This window comes from Notamacropus eugenii, chromosome 3 (assembly GCF_028372415.1).
Source record: "Notamacropus eugenii isolate mMacEug1 chromosome 3, mMacEug1.pri_v2, whole genome shotgun sequence".
NCBI classification, from domain to species: domain Eukaryota; kingdom Metazoa; phylum Chordata; class Mammalia; order Diprotodontia; family Macropodidae; genus Notamacropus; species Notamacropus eugenii.
In genome coordinates this window covers 179,152,618-179,173,517 of record NC_092874.1, presented here as the reverse complement: position 1 = coordinate 179,173,517, position 20,900 = coordinate 179,152,618, and the positions used below count along the sequence as shown (strand labels likewise).

The following is a 20,900-nucleotide window of genomic DNA, read 5'->3' as shown; positions in this document are numbered from 1 at the left end:
TATAAATTGTGTGCATCCAATTTACAGTCTTTGATGTATATTTTTATCTCCAAAAGCCCTTTGAGGCAATTGTGTAAAGTACCATATCAAAGATTGTTGTTGGAAATATGGCAAGATTTCATGATGTAAAAAATACATCAATGTCATTTAAATTGAACAAAATGGTTCCTAGTCTTCCATATGGCATTTTTAACCATCCTCTCAACAAATCTGTTCAATAACTACTGTATAAAACAAACATTTTGCACTTTGTCCCATAGATGCAATTTGCCAACTTGATTGATTTCTTTTTCTTTAGCTAATCTATTTTATATATACTCTGTTTTTTCCTTTATTAAAGATGACATAATCTGTTTCTATCACACACACACACACACACACACACACACACACACACACACACTGAGTTACAGAGAAAGAGATACAAAGGCAAAGATGAAAAAAGACAAGATTTCATGAACCAACTTTGCAATCAAATATAAAAATCTCAGAAAAACTCATAATGTAGATGGGAAAGATAAATGGAGTCATTTAAAAAGATGAAAAGAAATCTGCATGCTGATGTAAGTGGGTCGGAAGGATATTTGGATTTTCTACTTAAAACAAAAATATTTAGAGTAAGTTATAAAAAGTGAAATTAACAGTCAGGAAAGGCTTATTCTACTTAAATTATTTTACTTGCCATATTAACCAAATCAGGGCTCACATTTTCATTTGTTCTTAAATGTTTCTACTATTGTTCCCACTTCATTTTCATTAGGCAAACTGGAGCCATAACCAGGGGTCAAAGTCCCAAGTACAATTGAATCTAATGGGAGCCAAATTGGCACAGTGGCTATTAAGGGAGGTATCAACTTATCATGCAGGGGAGAGTGAAAAAGAGCAGAGTTCAGTACCACTCTGCTTTTCTGAAAGAATGCACTCTGAGAAAGCTGGAGCCAGGGATTTTTTCCTCCTTTACCTTCTATAGATCCACCATCTTGCTGTCCCATCCATGCTCAAGCTGGAGTCAAGGTTGTGAGAATCAAAATGGTGAGCCTACCTTAATCTTTAAACCTCAAACACAATGAACTGGGTACATCACAAAGGCAAATAGTAACACCACTATGCTTTCTAAGCAGAAGTTTATGAGAGGTTGGGACTAGGAGGGAGGACCAAAACTAGGAACACTAAAAGAAAAAAGGATGTGGGTCTCAGAATCACCAACACAGAGAGGGAAGAGTGGGATAAAAGAGGGCATTAAATTAGCATTGAGAACTTCTAAGCTTAAACCTCTAACCCCTCCAGCTAAACTCATCTTTTCCTAAAAACTCTTCCCTGTTTCCAAACTTTTCTATTACTGTCAAGGGTACCATCCTCCCAGTCCCTCAGGCTTACAATCTAGATATCATTACTGCTGATTCTCTCACCCCTCATATCCAATATGTTGTCAAAAACCATCTATTTACCTTCATATAAATCTCTAACATATACCTCTTTCTCTCCATTGCCACAATACCGTAGTAGATCCTCATCACCTCCCACCTAGAATGCTGCAATAACATATTGATTGGCCTGCCTCTTCAACTATAATCCACAGTCTGACCATGTCACCCTCCTCAAGATCAAATATAAAATCCCGTGTGATGTTCAAAGTCATTCCTACAACTTATGCCTCATCATGTACCAAGGTTTCCTTGTTGTTTCTCAAACAAGATACTCCAGATTCTAAGTCTGGACATTTTCACTGACTGTCCCTGATATGTGGGATACTACAATCCTTACTCATCCCTACCTCCTGGCTTCTCTGGCATTCTACAAGTGCCAGCTAAAATCCTACCTTCTACAGGAAGTTTTTCCCATTTTCTCTTAATTCCAGTCCCTTCTCTCTTTCAATGATTCAATATTTACCTTGTTTATAGCTTATTTTTACATGATTATTTGTATGTCATCTTCCTCATTAGATTGTGAGCTCCGTTAGGGAAGGGGCTAGGTTTTAACTTTGTTTCCTCTCGTCACTCAGCATTATTCTTGGCATGTAGGAGATGTTTGATAAACGTTTATTGACTGACTGAGGAAAAAGGTGAACTCCTCTGACACTTCCTCATGCCAGTGTACCAGAATCTCTGTCTGCCATCTTTTCCTCTCTCCCAAATAAGGGCCCCTTTCTGGCCTCTTGTCTCAAGTGCAAAAATACCTATTTATAGCCTTGCAATGCCAATGCAATACCCACAGCAGCCATTATGGATATGCATGCATATTTCCAGAGTAAATTCACAAAATATAAACTCTCTTCCTCAGAGACAAAACCAAAATATTTATTCAGATATCAGAAAGCCAATTCTACCATGGCAACAATGAAGTTTGTACACCACCATCCTCAAGCCTTCCCTCCATCAGGCCTCCCCACAAACAAGCTCCCCTAGACAAAATCACTCCCTCACTCACTCATGCTAACTGCTCTGCTCTGGCTTCTCTCTCTCAGCTCTGCCTCACTCTCTCTTCCTGCTCAACCCATTCAACAAACTCCTCCCACCATCAGCTCCATGTGACTCAGGTTGTGGGCTCAGCCAAAGCGTAAAGCAGGTCACATGAGCCTATTAAGGGTCAGGCAAAATCTTCAAATTCCCTTAACATTACATTTGACCCCAAGATCTTTCATATCCATTAACAGATCCACTACTTCAAATTTAACATGGATATTTTTCATCTCCCTTGTTCCCAAACTGACTCCTTGTCATGACCTCCTTATTTCTGCAAATGGTACTGCAATCATCCTCTAAACTTATACTCAAAACTTCAGTTAACTTGTCTTGTCCTTCTGCCTCCCAAATGCAATATCACAAATCTTCACCTTTTATTTTTGTGATGGCTCTCACATTTATTTCTTCTTTTCCATTTCCACTGTCACCACCATCATCCAGGTCCTTATCATGTGGATTTTTACAATAGCTTCCTATTTGATCTCCTTAAGTCAAGTTTCTCCTCACCTTACCATACCTTGTACATTGGTCCCAGATTAATATTTCTAAAGCACTAACTACTTCACTCAAAACATTCCCTCTCCTAATTCCATGTAGAAGAAGCCCAAACTCCATAACCTGATGCTCCACAAATTTAATTCTAACCTGAAAATGTGACATTTTCTTTTAGGTCTCTATGTTCCACTTCAGGCAAGAGGCTATATTTATGGCCTATCAAACACATACTTGCATTTCAACCTGAAATCAATTTAATTTAATTCAAAAAATATTTCTTAAGCACTTGCTACATGAAAGGTACTATGCGAGGTAATGGGGATAAGAGATGAAAATGTTGGAGTCTTTGACATTAATGAGGTTATGGTCTAGTAAGAGGAGATTTACACAAATAACTTTAATAAAATTTGAATTGTGATAAATGGATACAACTATCACACATTTAGTAATGGTGAGAACTTTAGGGCTGAAGGGATTTTATCTAACTGGTGCTGGGGGAAATCAGCTGAGTCTTCATGGAAGAGATTGTAACTAAGGTATGAGTACATTCAGGCCATGCAAATGGATGCAGATGGAAAAAGTGCCTCCTTTAAATCCATTAGATTTATGTCATAGGTTGCAACCAAGTGCCCTTTATGTACTTACCAAATAAGGAAATGTAGAACACTTTTGAGTAGGATGGCGTGATCAGATGGACACAATAGGAAAATTATTTTGGCAATAGTGTAAAGATTGTTTTGGAGAGGAAGAAGTCTAGATTCAGGGAAACTAGTTATGAGGCTGCTAAAATATTCCAGGTGAGAAGGAGGCATTAGTGCTAGAATGATGAAATCATATATAATGTTTTGGGAGAGGTGAAGCTAAAATGGCAGAGTAAAGGCAGGGACTCACCCAAGCTTTCCCCTAAATCCCTCCAAATACCTTTAAATAATGACTCTAAACAAATTCCAGAGTGGCAGAACTCACAAAAAGACAGAGTGAAACAGTTTTCCAGTCCAAGGAAACTTAGAAGGTCAACAGTAAAGATGTATTGCACAAGAATGAGAGAAGAATCCAGCACAGGCCACACCAGTGCACATCGGACCCCAGCAAACCAGAAAGAGGCCTTAGAGTAACTGAATCAGTGGCAGCAGTGATGGTTTCCATATCTCTCAGCCTACAGATGGTCAGAAGGAGATTTACATGGGTCCCTTTACTGCCACCAGGGGCAGGACTTTGTTGCATTGTTTACACTTGGATCTGGATTGCACTCCTAGGTCTTAGACCCAATGTGAGGAGAAGTACTAGCACAGCAGAGTTTGCAGACACAGGGGAACAGGTACCCTGATCACAGTTCTAGGGTTGAAAAGAGCATTCGTGGTTGCTCACAAACCAGTATACAGTTCAGGAGAGAAGTAAACATACCTCAGCCTTCATTATACTACCATGGAAGACTCAAAAACTTACAGGTCTCCAGAATTAGCTATGAAAACAGCCACACAAAAAATCTAAAGTCTGGGACAGTGCCCCCTCCATTTGGCTGTCCGCAGAGACCCAGATTAGTGTAGAGTTAAAAGTTAAGAAATAGACTGGAAAATAAGAAAACAACAGAAAAAAAAATCTGACCATAGAAAGTGACTATGGTGACAAGAAAGAGCAAAACACACACTCAGAAGAAGACAACGAAATCAAAATTCCCACATCCAAAGCCTCAAAGAAAAGTATGAATTGGTCTCAGGTCATAGTAGAGCTCAAAAAGGATTTTTAAAGTCAAGCAAGAGAGGTAGGTGAAAAATTAAGAAGAAAAATGAGAGAGATGCAAGAAAATCATGAAAAAAAGAGTTAATGGCTTGGGAAGGGAGGCACAAAAAATAATGAAGAAAATAACACCTTAAAAAAAGAATATGGCAAATGGTAAAAGAGGTCCAAAAATCCAACAAAGAGAAAAGTGTCATGAAAAGCAGAATTGTCCAAATGGAAAAAGATATATAAAAATCCACTGAGACTGGCCAAATGGAAACGTTGGTACAAAAGCTCACAGAAAAAATAATTCCTTAAAAGTTAGAATTGGGCAAGTGGAAGCTAATGACTTTATGAAAGATCAAGAAGTAATCAAGCAAAATCAAAAGAATTTAAAAAATAGAAGAAAATGTGAAACAGCTTATTGGAAAAACAACTGACCTGGGAAATACATCCTGGAGAGAAAATTAAAGAATTATTAAATTACCTAAAAGTCATGATTTTTTTTTAAAAAGGCCTATACATCATCTTTCAAGAAATTTATCAGGGAAAATTGCCCAGATATTCTAGAACTAGAGGGTAAAATAGAAATTGAAAGAATCCACTGATCACCTCCTGAAAGAGATCCCAAAATGAAAATTCCCAGAAATATTATAGCCAAATTTCAGGTCTTCCCAATCAAGGAGAAAATAACGTAAGCATCCAGAAAGAAACAATTCAAATATCATGAAATCACATTCAGGATAACTCAAAATTTAGCAGCTTCTACATTACAGGATCAGAGGGGTTAAAATATAATATTCTGGAGGGCAAAAGAGCTAAGATTACAACTAAGAATCACCTACCCAGCCAAACTGAGTATAACCCTTCAAGGGGAAAACATTGAATGAAATAGAAGACTCTTTCAAGCATTCCTGATGAAAAACCAGAACTTAATAGAAAATTTGACTTTCAAATACAAGATGCAAACGAAGCATAGAGAAGTAAATAGGAAAGAGAAACCATAAGGGATTCAGTAAGGTTAAATTATGTTCCCACATGGGAAAATGACCTTTATAATTCCTAAAAAATTTCTCCTTTTTAGGGCAGTTAGAAAGAGTATGCATAGAGAGAAAGCAGAGGTGTAAGTTGAATGTGATAGCATGATTATCTAAAAAAATAAAATTAAGTGATGAAAAAGAAGAATGCACTGGGAGAAGGGGAAAGGGAGAGGTAGAATGGGATATTGCCTGCTATAAAAGATGCCTGAAAGAGATTTTACAGTGGAGAGGTGAATGGAGAAAGCCGGGAGAGGAGTACATGAACCTTAATCTCATTGTATTTGGCTCAAAGAGGGCATAATATACACACTCAGTTGGGTACAGAAAGCAAGATATACAGGAAAGTAGGAAGGGGAGGGAATAAGAGACAGTGGTGGGAGGAGAGCTGATATGAAGGGAGGGCAGCTTGGATGAGGTAAAAGTCAGAAACAAAACACTCTTGAGAATGGACAGGGTAAAAGGAGAGAGAGGGTAGGATAAACAGGAAGAAAATGGGATAGAGGGAAATACATAGTTGGTAATTATTACTCTGAAAAAAATTTTTACAGTAAGTTTCTCTGATAAAGATTTAATTTCTCAAACACATTGAAAATTGAGTAAAATTTATGGAAGAGCCATTTCCCAACTGATGAATAATCAAATGATATAAACAGGCAGTTTTCAGACAAGGTAATCAAAACTATCTATGGTCACATGAAAAATGTGCTCTAAATCACTATTGATGAGAGAAATGCAAATTAAAACAACTCTGAGCTACTGCCTCACACCTATCAGATTGGTTAATATGACAGAAAAGGAAAATGAACAATGAAAAATGTTGGAGGAGATGTGGGAAAATTAAAACATTAATGTAATATTGGTGAAGTTGTATACTGATTTTGAAGAGCAATTTGGAACTATTCTCAAAGAGCTATAAAACTCGTATACCCTTTGATCAAGCAATACCTCTCTCTGCTTGTTCTGTATCTCAAATAGATAAAAAACAAAAAGAAAAAGGACTCATGTGTACAAAAAATATTTATAGCAGTTCTTTCAGTGGTGGCAAAGAATTGGAAATGGAGAGGATGTCCATCAACTGGAGAACGGCTGAACAAGTTGTTGAATATGATTGTGATGGAGCAGGATACTTTCAGAAAAATATAGAAAGACTTACATGAACTGATACAAAGTGAAATGAGCAGAACCTGGAGAACACTGTACACAATAACAGTAATATTGTAAGATGATCTACTATGAATAACTTAGTTATTCTCAGACAATTCTGTAGAACTTAATGATGAAAAAAGATGTTGTTCATTTCCAGAGAAAGAAATGGTAGAGCCTAAATGTAGATAAAACATACTTTTTCTTTATTTTTCTTCATTTGGTTTTTTTCCTGTGTTTTTTTTCACAGAATTACTTACATGAAAATGTTTTTTGTGTGACTATACATGTATAACCTATGTCAAATTGCTTGCCTTCAATGTGGTGGGGGTAGAGGGAGGGAGAGAATTCAGAACTCAAAATTTGAAAAAGGAATGTTGCCATTGTTTTTGCATATAATTGGGCAAAATAAATTATTAAATAATGTAAAAATTAAAGAGGTGAATTGATCACCAAAAAAGAGGAATTAGGAACAGTTTTGCCCAATTATATACCAATAAATTTGACAATCTAAATGAAATATATACATATATAACTTTACATATAGTATTAAATATAATTTCACTAAGGAAGGAAATACAGAAAAAGAAGAGTAAGGACATACTTGTTTGTCCTTTGTTTTTGCAGAGGACCAATGCATCAGACGGTGTTACAACTTATGAGTGAATTATATTTAAGTGAGGCAAAGTTACACAAAATCATCAACTTCACTCTCTCTTCTAGAGTCATCAAAATCCAGTGGCATGACAAAAGTCAAGATGACTGGAGACAGCCCAGGATAGAGGTCATTACCTTGGCATCTTTGATGTCTGCCCAAACTCTAAGTGCTCCATAGTGTCTGCTTCAGCTGCCTTCATGACCATTAGTACAAATTGTTTTCATCTGCCCATTTCATTGGAGGAAGTCTTCACATGCTTGGGGTCAACAACCCCCAACTCACCAATAGGTTTGTGACCCATAAGTTACCCTCAACCTGGTTTAAGTCATCTGCTGAGATGGTTTACCAGGGTGTGGCTGCTGTACTCACTATAACTTCTTGAAGACAGGTGAGAGTTGGGTGCAAGGTAGACAACAAAGATGTTAGTATTCTGACCCCAAGATACAGTTGTCAAACGAGGTAGTAAAAGGAAGAGGGAAAGGAGAAGAGGGAAGAGTCAGTGTTGGGAAGAGAATCAGGAAAGATCAGTTCTATGAAAGTCATGGGATAATGCAATATAAATGAAGGCAGGTTGAATTGCTGAGGAAAGGTCAAGGAGCATGAGGAATAACAAAGACCATTGCACTCTAAAAGGTTGCTTGGAGAACAGTTTCAGCACAATGGTAGGAACAGAAGTCAGATTGGAAGGGGTTAAGGAGGGAAAGGGTGAATGGAGAGAGAGGACAGACAGAAGGAAGAATAGGATGGAGGAAAATACACATATAGTAATCATAACTAATGTAAATGGGATGAACTCTCAAAAAATGGAAGCAGTTAGCAGAGTGGATCAAAAGCCAGAATCCTACAATACAATGCTTACAAGAAACACACTTGAAACAGAGGGACACATACAGAGTAAAGCTAAGGGGCTGGAGTAGAATTTATTATGATTCAGCTGAAGTAGAAAAAGCAGGTTAGCAAACCTGATCTCAAAGCCCAAACAAAAATAGAACTAAGTAAGAGATAAGGAAGGAAACTACATCTTGCTAAAAGGTATCACAGACAATGAAGCAATATCAATACTAAACATATACACACGAAGCAGTATAGGATTTAAAATCCTAAAGGAGAAGTTAAGTGAGTTACAGGAAAATATAGACAGCAAAACTATACTAGTCGGGAACCTCAGCTATCCCCTCTCCGAACTCAAGAAATCTATAAAAAAAAAAAATAAACAAGAAAGAAATTATGAAGCAAATAGAATATTAGAAAAGTTAGATATGACAGACCTTTAATATGATTTAGACACAAAGGGAGACACCATAAGCAAATTAGAAGAGCAAGGAGCAGTCTACCTGTCAGATCTATGAAGGGAAGAATGACCAAAAAAGAGAGAGCATTACAAAATATAAAATAGATAATTCTGATTAGACTATATTAAAAAGTTTTTGAACAATGAAAACCAATGCAACAAAGATTAGAAGGAAAACAGAAAGCTGGGAAACAAGCTTTACGACAAGTATCTCTGATAAAGGCCTCATTTCTCAAATATTTAAAGAACTGAGTCAAATTTACAAGAATATAAACCATTCTCCAAATGATAAATGGTCAAAGAATATGAACAGTTTTCAAATGAAGAAATAAAAACTATCTATAGGCATATGAAGAAATGCTCTACATCACTTTTGATTAGAGAAAGGCAAATAAAAAACAACTCTGAGGTAGCACTTTACACCTATCAGATTGGCTAATACAACAGAAAAGGAAAATGATAAATGCTGGAGAAGATGTGGGGAAACTGGAACACTAATGCACTGTTGGTGGAGTCATGAACTGATGCAACCTTTCTGGAGAGCAATTTAGAACTATGCCCAAAGGTCAACCAAACTGTGATCTAGTAATACCACTACTGCATCTATATCCCAAAGAGATCATAAAAAAGGGAAAAGGACCTATATGTGCAAAAATATTTATAGCAACCCTAATCACAGGGCCAAAATATTGGAAATTGAGGGGATGCCCATCAATTGGGGAATGACTTAACAAGCTGTGCTATATGAATGTAATAAATAGAATACTATTGTGGAATAAGAAATGATGAACAGGCAGATTTCTGAAAAACCCGGAAAGACTTGTATGAACTGATGTAAAGTGAAATGAGGAGAACTAAGAAAACACTGCACATAGTATCAATAACATTGTGTCATGATCAACTATGAATGACTCAGCTCTTCTCAGCAACACAGTGATCTAAGACAAGCACAAAGATGAAGGAAAATGGTATCCATATCCCAATGAAAAACTGATGGTCTCTGAATGCAGATCAGAGCAGGCTTTTTCACTTAATTTATTGTTTTTTGTGTGTTTTTTTCCTTTTGATCTGTTTCTTCTTTCACTACTGTGACTAATAAGGAAATATTTTAACATGTTAGCACATGTATAAACTATATCAAACTACCTGTCATTTTTGGAAAAGGAAGGAGGAGGGAAGGAGGTAGAAAACTTTGGAACTCAAAATCTTGTAAAAATGAATGTTAAGAATTTTCTTAATATGTAACTGGGGAAAAACAAAATACCATAAAAAATTTACATTTTTCTAAATGAATTGAGTGCTATTGAAATCTACTTCACTATCAGCTCTGGAAACAGAAATTCTCCAGAAGCTTCTAGAACAAGGAAAGCGCAAAAGCAGGAGAAATTTCCTAACTCCCTTTGAGCCATGTCACTTGTATGAATTTAGAAGTACTGCCTCCAGATCAGAGAGCAAAATTTAAACTGTTATGTTGAGAAGGCAATAGACAATGAGTTACAATCATTTGAACAGGTCAGTAAAATCTAGAAGTTGTATTCAAACAAACGTCATTTTACACGAGTCACGCCAATGAAAAAACATGAAAATATATAGGGTGTGATTTTTGAGGGGGGGGTTGGTCACTTCTGATACACAGGTCACATTTTAAGTATCAATTAATTTTTATGTGTATTTTAATGAAATGGGGACCTTATAACTAGCAAATTCATTAATTAGCATATTTACTTCTTTTGTCATATAAGAATGTCTGCTTATTTTACATCTGGTTATTTTACTCCTATATTCATTATATTCAATATTATGTGTTCATAAAAGACAATATTTTACTTTTATTACTTTACTTTTACTTTTTATTACTTTATTTATTACTTTTTATTAGTTCATAATCAGATACAACTGATATTATTATACCTATATTACAAATGAGGAAATTGAGGCTATGTCTATGGTTATATGGTAAAGACTGGAGGCAGGATTCAAACTCAGATTGTCTTTACTCCAAATCCAGCACTCTCTTTATTATGCCACACTTTTTCCTTTTCACTTAAAAAAAACAGCCTTACAGCAATAGCAAACTTTATACAACAGTTACATAGCATACTGGACCTGAAATTAGAAAAACTAGATTTAATTCCTGGCTCTGCTGCTTATTACCTGTGTCACCATGGGCAAGTGATTCAATTCTTTATGCTTTGGTTTCTTAGCTGCAAAATGAGGGAAATATTAGGTATGACATTTATCTTAAAGGGTTGTTGTGAAATAAGTACTTTATAAATTATAAAATACTTGATACATGTGAACCTTTTAATATAGATGTAGTTTCTGTACTTTTATCACAGTGTTCTAAACAGAATCATGTTTTAAACAACAAAAAAGAGGTAAAGAAAGCTACAATGAAGCAATTCCCTTTCTAAATGCTCACAAACCATCTATCAAATCACATGCTCTAAGATTTTACTGGGACAAAATTTGCCCATTATTTCAGCATCTTTCCTATTCTCTGTAGCAAATCACAGCTAATCTAAATCAAATCATAGCTGCCAGTTCTTTATAGAAGCAATATAGTATATTCAAAAAGGTGTTGGGTTTGGTGTCAAAGAAGATGGAATTGAATCTCAGCTGTGGCACTAACTTGTGTGCTCCCGAGAAAAGCATTTCACATCAGTTTCCTCATCTCTAATAGGTTGTTGTTGGACTATCCTGTTCTGCTCTTAATTACATAATCCTACCGTAGGATGCAGTTTGTTTAGGCATTTAGTATACATAGGTGCTCTCACTATCTCTTTGTTTCTTCAATTCCATATTAACAACTTTTGTTCCAGATTTTTATGTAATTCCTGGAACAAAAAAATTCCCTTATCCATCACTTTTTACAAGAAGCACCTCATATATATGTATACATATATGTGTATATATGTATATATATAATATAGTTTCAAATGTTCAGTGATGATCATTCTTCCCTTTCTTCTCTGTTACACTGTTTCATCTCCCAACCTCCTGATATTAGTGATTCTCTTGAATTTTTCCATATTAATTTTCTTCCTTGATTTTCCTTTGATATGCAATTAGCATTTTTTGAAGGAACTCTTTATTACCTCTGATTATGTGCAGTGTAAAGTGATAGTACCTATCAGTTTATTATACTTCTATATTCTTCTTGCTGAATTTTCTCTTGAGAAAAATTACTATTAATAACCAATGATTTGGGAAGATACAGAATTCCCTCCTTTTTCTAAAGTCCTGATTTTTAAAAGTTCAGTCTCTTGAAGGACATTGATGATAAAAAGATTAGATTAACTCAAGTTGAATAGCTGTGTTCTGCTTGTATTTTGCTCAGGTTTGGGTGGGGCATACATTTTTTGGCTGAGGGGAACTAAGAAATGGATGACATAATTAAAGTTCAGGTCCAGTACCTCACTGTAACATTCATTCTCTCATTGTTAACCAATCAGGGTTGATTCCCACCCAAGGGAAAATCTACTCTTCCAAGGGTATATAAACTGTGAGCCCACCACCGTGAAGGTCTTTGGTTTAAGAGAGATGGTCAAATGACCATCCTTTTATTAATAAATATGCTAGCCTAGTGATTATCAGTTAATTCAACAAAATTTTCAGATTATTTATTTTCAGAATTTCCTGTAGACAAAATTATATGTTGAATTTGTTCCACTGTCCTTCCTTCTTGCTAAGGACACAACTGTTTACATACATTACATAGAAGAAGACTGAGGAATGTGGGAGAAAGTATATCAATTTTGAGGGAAGTTAGTCAGGATGTGTTCAGCATGGAAATTTGAGGATAAACGATGAAACAGCCATCAAAATTGCCTAAAGCTGTTTTCTCATGTTATGACTGTGGCACAACAAGGCTTTGCCCCCCTCTAAAGCATTTCAGGCTCATGAAGGCACTGGTGAATATGTATAATGGGAGAAGTTGGAGATAAAGACAGAGTGGACCAACTTGGGAGACAAAAATGGCTGGAGGAGAACTTAACACCTGACTTAGAATATAATGGCAACTCTCAAGAAGGAGATGGAGACCCGATGTTCCCTTAAATCATAAGCTCCAAACTTCTCTTAAATTCTTGAGGTTTTCTTGCCTATAAACCAAAAAAGTCTGGGCTGCTGGATCTAGCAGAAGATCAGGTACCAAGCCCAAATGAAAGTTGTTTGTTAATGTGTTTGAGTTTTATTCTTCTTGCTTCTATGATTATGTTTAAGAAATTGTTTATAGTTATGCCAAGAAAATATGTTCTACTCTATCATATATGTCAGTATTCCATTGAAACTCAGTAGTGAATGAAAGTAGGTGAAGTTTTCTTCTAATGGGTGGTGATAAGACAAAATGATCTAGCTGAATAAATCTATATACACTACCCCCTAGATAAATTACATGAGCCCTGATCTCTTTCCTTTTCCCCATAATCCCTCCACCCCTCATAAAATGGGTAGAATTTCCAAGAGGTAGCTAATTCTATGAGAACCACAGAGAGCTTGGTATTTTACCAGAGTGACCTCTGGTGTTGAATGGGGATATATAATCAACAGAATGAGCACAGGATTGTCATCTAGTCATCCTCACCATTATTAGGATAAGGTTGTTAGTGGTTGAACAAATTTGGGCATCATAAATTTAGAGCTAGACACAATTTTACAGATTGTTTCATGAGGAAACTGAGACCAAAAGAGATTGCCCAAGGTAATACAGGTTACTAATTTGCGTAGTTGGACTTTGAACTCAGACCTTTTGATTCCTTGTCCATTGTTCTGTCCACTGCACCATGATGTTCCTCCTAATCTATCTTTATATTTCCAAGGAAATTAGCTTGTCAGCAAGACCTTAACACAATAGTGTTATTTCATTATAATTATTCTTTAAACTAATTACTCATAATGAGATATGGGTAATGTCAGTCTTTTTAAAATCATTAAATAAAAGTTGTGTGGCTTTACGGGATATACCACTTCTTCCCACAACTTGCATTTTGATAGCATCTGTTATCCTTTGGAAGAAAGCCAAACCTTCAGAGTAAATGTATCAGTCTTAACAACATGAACATTATTATTCCAGAAAGCCAACTGAGATTTGAACAAGATCTTACGGTAATGACCAGAACTGGGAAACAAAATTTTTCCTTATAACAACAGGATAAATTCTTTTTATTAAAGTTATGAGAATCACAGATATGAATATCCCTTTATAAATTTAAAATACATGTTTTAGGGTGGATCTTTGTTTCTAAGAGGTCACAACAAACAAAACAGAAGCGAATTCATCTTGATCTGAATATTCAGTGATGGGACAGGTGGATCAGAATAACGCTGTTACTCAAATTATTACATCCACATGATTCACATTTATTTATCAAAGCTGAGCTTGGAAATCATCATGTTCAATATACTAATACTTCCAGAGTTGGTAAACTTACTGGTGAGGGGCTGTTTTTCCATTTCAGGATACTCAGATCAGACACCATTTTTTCCTTTGTAATTCCTTTTTTTAATGGTAGAAACTATAGAAACATAAATCCTTTTCTGTGTTTTGTTTTTATCTAGGCAGCATGGGACAATGGAAAGAGTGCTGTCTCTGGAGTCAGAGAACCCAGATACAGACCTTACTTCTTAAATTCCCTTTGGAGATGGGATATGGCAACTGCTTATGCAACTGATAAGGACCCTATCTCTTCAGGAACTAGAGCTACAAAAAGCCCAGGAGGAAAAAAAAAAGTTATTGACACCAAACTCCTTTGGCTAAATGGTTCAAATTCACTAACAAATATGATATTTTTCAGTAAAAATATCATTTAAAAAGATTCATTACCATCTGATTTTCCAGTGTGCCCCAAGAACCATGGGACCTTTCCATCTGATTTGCCAATGAAACCTCATCTATGTATGGTCTTTCCCATTAGAGTATGAGCTACTTACGAATAAGGACTGTCATTCTTTTATATTTGTACTTCTAGATATTAGTACATAAGAAGTGCACAAAATCAATCAATCAACAAGGGCCTACTATATGCTAGGCATTAAGTTAGGTACTCGGGATATAAGAACAAAGATTGAAACAATCCATTTTTCCCATGGAGCTTACATTCTAATGGGGGAGACAAGTACATACAGAAATGCATATAAAGTGAATAAATACAAATATAGATAAAATAGTTAAATACAAGGTCATTAGGAAGGAAGGACACAAGTAGGGGGATCAGGAAAAGATTCCTGAAGAAGATAGTGCCTGAGCTGCATCATAAAGGAAGAGAGGGGCACTATGAGGTAAAATGAGGAGGGAATGCATTGCAAGCATGAAGGATAGGTGGGGCAAAGAGATGTGTGATGAAGTGTTGTGAATGAGAAACACAGAGAGAACTAGTTGGATGAACAGCAGAGTACAAGATGGGGAGCAATATATAATGAGGTTGGAAAGATAGGTTGGGGCCATGTTGTATAGGATTTTAAAATCTAGAGGAATTTCATACTAGAGTCAATAAGTCATTGGAGTTGGTTGAGTAGAGATGTCACATGGCCAGATATGTCTTTAAGAAAAATTACTTTGGCAACAGTACATAGGATGGGGTTTAGTGGTGAGACTAATTAGGCAGGGAGACCAATTAGGAGGCTATTGCAATAGGCTGTTAGATCAGGGAGATGTGAAGACACTAATGGCAAGATCTGGTAAATTACTGGACGTGAGGTGAAAGACAACAAAAGCAGGATAATGCTGAAATTATGAATCTAAGACACTAGAAGAATGCTGCTGCCATTCTCCGAGGCTGAAACTATGACCTTAGACAAAAACAGCGAAGTTTTGGAGGGAAAAATAATGAGCTCAGTTTTAGACTTATTGAGTTTATGATGTCTTTAAGATATTCAGTTTAATGCCCATTGAGCAATTATTGGTGATGCTTTTCCTTTATTCCTATGTTACTACCTGGGTCACTTAACCTCCTTGGGCCTCCATTTCCTCAACTATAAAACCAGGAAGTTGGAATAGATGACCTCTGATGTCTCTTCCAGTTCTAGATCCATCATCCTATGACATATTCAAGTATGAATTCAAGGGAGCTCTGAATAAAACTAAAAGCATAATGCAACATTGACGTGGTCTTCTGCATTTTTGGTTGCTACTGTCTTTTAATATAAAGCAGCTGGAAATATGTCTTCATGTTATGAAAAAAATATGCCTTTCAAACAAGTGTACTTTAACTAGTATTGTTCAGTAGCTAAAAAGTCCAAGTCCTTAAAAAAAAACAACAAAAACAAAATTTTACTATGTTCATATCCTTTTGAAGAATGTTTTTTTTCCACATTTCTGGCCTTCATCTCCAGTTAGCTACTTCTCTACTTAATGGGGCCTCTTCATTATAATTTACCTGGTCCTTTTCTGAAAGAAGGTTTAGATTTCTCTTTGGAGACATCACAAAGACTGATTATTTTTTTCTCTCTCTCTTTTGAAAACACAAGAAGTACTGGAATAATTTTACTCTTTGGGAGAAATTTCATGTTTCCATTTGGCTCTGTAAAAGCATCTCTGCCATTTAAGTTAATCTCTTTCCTTTCTGTCATCATAAGGTGATCACCTCCTGCCTATTCAATCATCAGGAAAGCAGAAAGGAAAATCTGTACCCTGATTATAGAACAGGCTTTTGAAGGACCCTTTCTATGCAAGTGCACATGCATACTGCTTGTTGATTTGCTGTTTTAAAGAAACTAGAAGTAAAAGAGCAGACATACCATGGATGCCCTGGGCATGAGGGCTTTAATAAATTAATAAACTAATCCAAATGCCTCTTCTTTTTTTTGGATAAGGAAACTAAGGCCCATAGAGCTGGAGTGTCTTTGTTAAGATTACAATTTTGAATCTAAACTGAGGTCTTCTTGACACCAGTACAGTGTTCTTTCCACTATACCATGCTTCTTTACAGTTTCTGACTCATCAGATGGCAACCTGTATACCATTTTTGTCAGGAGAGCTAATTAACTACCTAGCTTATACTTTTTTCTATTTTATCTCCCCTCTGCCCCATGAATTTTTGAAATATAATTTTGGAAAATTTCCTGCTCTTCTACTAAAAGGCACTATAGTTTAATGTATTAGTACTAGAATAGAAGTTAGGAGAGAAAGGCTCAATTTAGGGTTCTACCACTGAGTTGTCATGCTTGCTTCCCTTAATCACCATTTCTCAAACATAATATTGGATTAGAAAGTTGGCATTTGTTTACATGAAAAAACATTGTAATACATACATTTAACACACATGGAAATTAGAGATAAAAATAAAATAACTCTGGCAACAGATTAAGCAATGAAGTCTCTATATAGAAGCTCAAGGATCTCCCAATATACTGGCATTCATAATGTGGAAAGTGAAGAACTGATATATTGATTTCTTGATCCAACTTCAAAATGACAATAGGCTCTCCTCCTTAAAGTGTAAACAAGCTTTAAAATCTCATGGAGTTCTTAGTTCTTTAAATTAGGATTTAGTGGAAGATTGAGCAGTTATATAATTATACTCAATTATATAATTAGTATAAATTATAAAATAGAATCAGAACATAATTTCATAATTGTGACAAAATGCTGAAGACATTATCATAGTAAATGGTGATAATGGGTGCTGCATGTGTAGCACAGATTTCCAAAGACTTTGTATCTTTGATGAGCCAAAATATTTTCCTCTCCAATAGTTATGACCTGAAAATATGGTTTAACTAAACAAAATTGCCTTGGGGTTGCAGAATGACAAAAGAACATCTGGAAAATAGTTGGTTCTTTTTGTTCCTTATGTAATTGGGGATAAAGGGTATAGGTAAATGGATTTCTTTTCAGTTTAATTAAACAGGAAATTACCCTCAGTGTATGAGGTCCTGACTGATATTGCTAATGTGGTATTCATTCTCAAAAAGATAGTAGAGTTCAAGTCCTTCATAGTGTAATTTAGGAAATGGGCTCAGGAGTAGTATAGTGACTTGCCCAGAGACAAGGAGCTATCAAGTTGGAAGGCTTGGAGTTACAACTAGGTTCTTACTACATCTAGTTCCAAACCCAGTTCTCTTCCCAATATAGAGGGCATTTTCTTATTCATTTGTTCATGTAAAAACTGCATGTAAGAAACTCTCCTAAGCAGAGAAAGAGATACAAATCAGTATAACTAAAATGATCCCTGATGTTCAGGATTTTACAATCTAATACAGAAGATATATGTACATAGTATATTACATACACATACAGGTGCATGGTTAGACAGCAGTTTGTCTGGAGGGTTCAGTGGACTGCAAGCTCAATAAGAGATATATATATATGACACTCCAAAAAGCTAACATGATCTTGAGTTGCATTAAGAGAAGCATAGTTTCCAGGGATAGGAAGGGAATAGTCCCGCTGTACTCTGCCCTGGCTATATCACCTCCAGAGTACTGTGTTCAGTTCTGGATACCATAATTGAGGAGAGATTCTGATAAGCTAGGGAGTATTTAGAGAAGGGTACCCAGGATATAAAGGAAAGGGCCTTGAATCCATATCATATAAGAATTGCTGAAGAAACTAAAGTTGTTTAGTCTAGAAAAAAAAGGATAACATGATAGATGTCCAAATGGCTATCCTGTAGAAGAGAGATAAAACTTTTTCTGTTTGGCCCCAGGAGGCACAACCTAGAAGCAGTAGGTAGAAATTGCTAAAAAAAAAAAAAAATGTAAAGCTTTTTGTAAGGAAAAACTTCCTTATAATTAGAGCTAACTTAAAGTAGAATTGCTGCCTTGGAAAGTGGTGGGTTCCCACACGTTGGAGGAAGCTTCAAGGCTAGGTTATTTACTTGTTTGTTTTTTTTTTTTATGAGTTGGACTAGATGGTCTCTGAGGTCTCTTCACTCTGAAATTTTCTGATTCTGTGATAATTCAATATTAAAATATGTACACATGCATGGCAAGAACTTAAGTAAGATGAGTCAGTTAGCAACATAAAATAATACTATATTGATGATAATATATGACATAATAAATATATTATTAGCTTTAGTCATGTGATAGAAAGAAAAGTCAGATTATAAGGACTGAGGGGAATGGGAAGTGAGGAAATGCAGATATCTGTTACAGACATTATCCAAAGAATTTTGGCAGTAAACAAGAGAAAAAAAGATGGGACAGTAAGTAGGGTTAGAATCAATCAATCAAACAATAAGGCATTTATTAAGTGTCTACTATATGGCTGACTCAGTGCTAAGTGCTGGGGATTCAAATACAAAAATGAAACAATTCTAAGAAGCTACTAGGGATAGAAGTATCTCTCTCTCTCTCTCTCTCTCTCTCTCTCTCTTTTACTCTCTCTCTTTTTCTCTCTCTCTCTCTCTGACTGGAATCTTTAAAAAGGCTTGAACATGCTTCTAGGCATATAGGAAGGAGCCAGCTGAAAGAAAAAAAATAAAGATGCAAGAATGAGAAAGATGACTGCTGGAGAAAGGTGCTAAAAGTGGAAGTAGGAGTAAATGACATCATGGAGGCCAATTAGTGGGATTACACTTAGTGAGGAAGAGTAATACCTTTTCTCTTCCCATAAGGAAGGCAGGGAAAAAAGGATGCTGCTGAGTTTGGGGGAATACAAAAGGAGAACTAAGGAAGCTCACATCGAATGGTTTTAATTTTATCAGTAAAGATGGCTAAGAAAGTACTCTATCTTAATTTTGGTTAATAGATAGGAGATATTTAGATATTCTCACTTCGAGTTTGAAGTCAAGGGAACTGTGCTTTGAAAATTCTGTTAATTTTTCAGAACCTAGAGTTTAGAGTTCTTACTATTAGGGCTAATGTAAAATGCATCAGTGTATTTTATCAGAAAAATCAAGTTCCCAGAGCCAAAGTATTAATATATTTTCCATGAATATTAATGTGGATGTCAGTATTCATAGTTATAGGCTCATATTGTTAGAGTTAGAAGGAACCTTAGAGATTAACTTATACAACCCCCTCTTTTACAGATGAAGAAACTGAGGCCGTAAGATATTAAAGGACTTGGTGAAGGTCAGACAGCAAAACAGTGACAGGATGGAGACTAAAACCCAAGTCTCCTGAATTCCAGTTTAGTAATATAATAGCAAAAAATAAAATTCAAATAGTTGGGGTAACAACTTTGGGAGAGAGGGAGGCATGGGCACTCCCAAAACTTAGCATGTTCTTGCTTTTCTGACTTCTCTAATATAGGCAGGATCATTTGCTAAGAACTATTTAAGCTGTTTTCCTTTATATAACTTCCTAAAAGTTGTATCATATGATATAGTTTTAAATTTTCATTCATAACTCCACTTTTACAACAAAAGTCTTGATGTTGGTAGACTAAATCACCCCCTCCCAAAACTACTTTGTATATGTAACTCAGGGACTCCAGCTCATTTGCATAAGACTTTTCTCTAATATGTATATTATCTCCTCTAATAGAATGGAGAATTAGTTCTCTGCAGAATTAAAAATGAATAACACAGACAGCAACAGAAAAGGTCAGAGACAGGCAATACCACATAAGAACTGTACAAAAGGATGTCATCAGGGAAATGTATTCTAGAAACATGGGCTGTTCCTATGTCCAAAGTAAGGGATAATTGGTGGACAATACTAGGGCTATATTAATAACTTTGAAATGTTGGGGAAAGGTAAGGAAGATTCCTAGCATGTTCAGCAGACCCTCATTAGTGAACCTAGCAGAGGATATGAGCTGCACACAAAAAAAGGCAGGGATGGATGAGCTATGATTTGTATCATAGCAGGGAATATCCAAATGGATGAGCTCATCTAGCTCTGAGAATAGAAGCAATTACTACCAAGTACTTTTCTAGCTCTATTGGATATAGGTACTTCCTTCACTGGCAACCACATTAAATGACAGTCTTTTTTAGTTATTGTGGCAATTTAAACATATATCTGTCTATGAGCTGTTATTTTATAAGTATGGGGAAGTTCTGATATAGAAACTCCCTTTACCAATGGCAATTCATTTATAATTGATAATCTCAGACAGCTTCATAAGGCCCCAAAAGATTTGATCACAATCGTATATCCAACTGGTCTAGGTCAGAATCAGGGCTTTCATGGAGGTCTTC

The 20,900-nt window shown here is 35.8% G+C and overlaps 1 protein-coding gene across 2 annotated transcripts in view; it reads right to left on the bottom strand.

Annotated features, from left to right (window-relative positions):
• ITPR2 (inositol 1,4,5-trisphosphate receptor type 2) overlaps positions 1-20,900 on the bottom strand; it is a 510,130-nt gene that overhangs the window by 31,455 nt on the left and 457,775 nt on the right. The gene's annotated exons all lie outside the window — the stretch shown is intronic.